This window comes from Malania oleifera, chromosome 12 (assembly GCF_029873635.1).
Source record: "Malania oleifera isolate guangnan ecotype guangnan chromosome 12, ASM2987363v1, whole genome shotgun sequence".
In the NCBI taxonomy this organism is placed as follows: domain Eukaryota; kingdom Viridiplantae; phylum Streptophyta; class Magnoliopsida; order Santalales; family Ximeniaceae; genus Malania; species Malania oleifera.
Genome location: NC_080428.1, coordinates 28,476,886 through 28,481,160, shown reverse-complemented (window position 1 = coordinate 28,481,160; position 4,275 = coordinate 28,476,886). Strand labels below are relative to the sequence as shown.

Genomic DNA, 4,275 nt, shown 5'->3' with positions numbered 1-4,275 from the left:
TGCACTATTGATAAAATCTATTAACCTAGGCAATAAATTCTAAATACCCACTTCACCACCCCCCCTCTTGGGGTGGCACCAACTCTAACAGGTAACTTAGAAATTTACTTGGTTTCCAGTACTTTAGATTTAATTGCTTTCAATTACGTGCTTTCCAGTAGTTGTTAGATAATCACCATTGCAAAATACCATCTTTTACGTCTTTTTCATAACAAGACTTTAGTAAACTAAATTGGAAGTGGTTTAATAATTGAACTTCAAGTCTCCGTGGATCGATACCCAACTTACCCACTTTCTACTGAACTTGGGATAGTTAGGTTTTATAAATATTATTTTTGGTAGTAAAGGATCCAAGCTTTGGCGAGCCTACTAAATTTTGGGGCCATTGTCAGGGACTTGGCTACAGTTATTAGCCAACCTCCTCTTTAAAGTATTATTACCATGTTCTTTTGATTTGCTCTCCTTTTGTTTTCACTTTCTTTTTTAGTTTCTTTTTTCTTTATTTTGTTTTCTATCTTTGAAGTCTGAATCTGTGTGCTTACACGTGTGTTTGTTTTGTCTGCGTTCTTTGGAACCGAAGATAATTCTCATAGATCTTGAGATTGAGAAATCTCGTAGGTCCCTTAGGAAACCTATCTCTAATCTAGAGAAGGCTAAGTCGTCTGAATTGAAAGCAATGACCGAAGATAACCCCCAGGTTCCTGCTGAATAAATCCTGGAACCCCATGCTCCCCACTTACCTGTGGTGGGAGATCAATACCTTCGGCCTTTTAGGGACCACTTTGTACCTAATGCATACACATCATTTTCTTGCATCCAGTTCTGAGATGTTCAGGAGGCACAATTTGAGATTAAGACTTCAATTATCTTGATGCTACCCAACTTTCATGGGAACTCGACAAAAAACCCTTATTGTTGACCTTATAGGTCACACCCTGGTTTTGATAATGACAAACTCAATTGATTGAGTTGGGTCAATTCGGGACCGAAATGCACACTTGGTGCACTTTCGGTCGACCGAGCCAAACAGTTCAAATTGGCCCGGTCGACCGAAACCGGTCCGGGTCAACTATTTGACCCGGTCCCGATCGACCGACCCCTTACAGGTCATTTTACCTCGGTCGACCGAACCACCTGAGAGTCAACTATTTGACCCCCCGGTCGACCGACCACTTTTGTACTCCAACAACTCGGTCGACCGAAGCGCCTCGGGAGAATTCCCAACAACTCGGTCGACCGAGCCGTGCAGTTCAAAAAGGCCTCGGTCGACCGAAACTCGGAGATTTCAAAAATCGCCCTTACCCGGTCGACCGACCCCTTAGTTCAAAATGCCCTCGGTCGACCGAGCTACTTGAGTCCCGGTCGACCGAGCTACTTTTGGTCGACCGGACCTCTCGGGTTGCCCTGATTTTTTTTACCGCGATTAAATTTTTTAAACAGGGTTAAATTTTCTTAAGTGTCATTAATCTTTTCTGAAAATTCCTAATAAGTCCCCAACGGTCAAAATTCTTGGTATGTCTATATATACTCCTTCATTTGGTGGATTAAGCACGGATTAGCAAATAAATTAAGAAAAATTTTCTCTCAAGCCAAATACTCATATTTGCCTCCTACTACTTACATTACTTTGAAAACCTACTCAAGCTTACACTCTTCATCTATCCAAATCATTTGTAAGTGTATTGAGTCTTTTATTTTTGGTTAGCTCTTCATATTGCTGTGTATTTGAATCGATTTTTGAGAGCATAACCTAAGTTTTCCTAGGAGGCTTTGCCAATAAGCCTGCCCTAAGAAAGACTCTTTGTGACATCCCAAGTATTGCACTCTAGTTGCAATATCTTAGGAAGTTCATTTTTGTTTGGAGATTGCAAAAATACTTTCAAACATATTTGAATATCTTGTGGTGTTCATATTGATATATTTGGGAAAGGATATTCGTGTGTGTGTGATATATATAAATCTTTGTGGTATTGTTTGTACAAGTTTTATAAATATATATCATTTACCGAAAACAAAGATTATCTACTTTGCAATACAAGCACATACGCATTCTATTGATTGATAATATTGAGGCTTGCTTGGTATTCTGTGTGAACACTCTTGACTGAATATTTTGAAGTGCACAGATTATTATTGACACTCTCACGTACGTGTTACACTGATAGAAAACATAGTTGAGAGATTGACATATTTAGACCACACAGAGCTTACATTTTAAATCACTTGTGGTGTTTGTGTTTGTGCGCATTTGTGGTACATATCTGCTTTACTTGAAAGCACAAGTGTATTGTACCTTTGATTGTATATCTGAGAGATTCCAGGCGTGGCCTGAGGGGGCGGTAATCCAGCCCGGTAAGGATTGGTGTAAAGGTTGAGGTCAGCCCCGCTAATTGACCTGGTTAAGGTTGAGGTCAGCCCTGTGGTAATTTGACTTGGTTTGTATAGGTGACGCTCCACCCGTTTAAGTGAGCAAGGTATTGTGATAATCCTTGTGCTGGTTAGCCAAGGCGGGGACGTAGGCGGTTGGCCGAACCTCGATAACATATCCGCGTGTCATCTTCTCTTTACTGCTTTCTGATACTTGTGTGATTGTTTAAACTGCTTCATCTGATCTCTGGCACATTTACATCATTTGCACTAGATTGACCCTAGGCTTGTGAACATACTACTGCTAGGAGGAATACTTAGAAGGTAAAATTTAAAAATACCAATTCACCCCCCCTCTTGGGATCACGGTAAAGCTAACACTTATCAATATCTAGATGAGTTCTTGGAATTTTTTTCCACCATCCGCATCCCTAATATGAGTGATAATGCTCTTCACAATAGGCTCTTCCCATTATCTCTAAAGGATAAAGCCAAATATTGGCTAATGTCTCTAGAACCGAACTCGTTCACTAGTTGGGCCACTATGCAACATGAATTTCTTAAAAAGTACTTCCCAATTGAATATGCTAACTAGCTTCGGAGAGCCATCACAAGTTTCTCACAGATGGATGGGGAACTCTTTCTCTAGACCTGGGAGTGCTTTAGGGATTTACTTCATAAATGCCCACATCACCAAGTCACTAAGTGGCAATTAGTGCAAACTTTTTACGAAGGGTTAGCTGAGAGAGATAGGTCTATGGTTGATGCATCATACGGAGGTACTTTCCTCACTAAGCATGAGAACGAGGCCTAGATTCTCTTTGAAAAACTAGCTGAAAACTCTTAGCAGCACATGGCTACCACCTGTAAACTACCTAATCCATCAAGCTCTAAACCTAAGGGAGTTTATGAGCTGGCCACGACTCATTATAAAAACGAGCAACTTGGAAGCTATCCTAAGTATAGGAGTTCAGTCATGTAATCATTAGCCCAAGGACCATATCATCTTCTTAGGGAAAGCAGTTTAGTTCCAAAATTTGTGTAATTCCAAAAGTAATTAAGAAAAGGAAAATTACTGAACACAGTTTAGATTCAGTTCCTAGGATTTTTTGGAATTTTGCAATGAAACTTAAAATAACATAAATCCTAACTGGAAATTTATCATGCATAAAAATAAGTAAATTAATGCCAGATTCAATGCTAGAATAATGAAAGAAACAAATCCTACAATCGTTCTATTAAATAAAAATACTAACTTTAAACATAAACCCAAACAAAAATAAACTCTAACTAAAGACTCCAAATAAGAAAAACAAACTGAATAATGAACCAAACAAATATTAAAGATTCATTGCAAGACTTAAAAACAATTAAACTGAATAATTTAAACTAAAATAAAATTTCAACCATAACTTTTTATTAAACAAATAAACTAAAGAAAGGGAGTAGAAGAGAGAGAAAGATACAATTTAAAAACTAATTAGCAATATTTAAATAATAAGAAAATCAAACTAATTTTTTTATAATAAAAATAGATCCAACAATTGTTTGAGATTCAAATAAAAAATAAGGAGAGAAAAGAGAGGGAGAGAGAGAGAGAGAGAGAGAGAGAGAGAGAGAGAGAGAGAGAGAGCATAGATGTGAGGAATCTTGAAGAGCTACTATTGCTGTTGCCTCTGTGCATAACTACTGCTCCCCCCCCCCCCCCCAAAAAGAAAAGCTACTCTAAAGAGAAAAATAAAACAAAAACCCTACATCCCTAAAAACAAGCCTCCTCCCTTTTGACTTTTCCAAATCCCCAAAGAAGACTCCCACGCACAATTGAAGACCTAGCACATGGTTGAAGGACCTGGCTGCATCACATGGTCACATCACTTTTTCTTTTTTTCTTTCTTTCTTTTGTTCACA

General features: G+C 38.5%; 1 non-coding gene across 1 annotated transcript; it reads right to left on the bottom strand.

Annotated features, from left to right (window-relative positions):
* Positions 1–2,960: 2,960 nt before the first annotated feature.
* LOC131145351 (small nucleolar RNA R71) lies at positions 2,961–3,066 on the bottom strand. Its single transcript, XR_009134134.1, has one exon. It is a non-coding gene; the product is annotated as a small nucleolar RNA R71 (small nucleolar RNA).
* Positions 3,067–4,275: the final 1,209 nt, after the last annotated feature.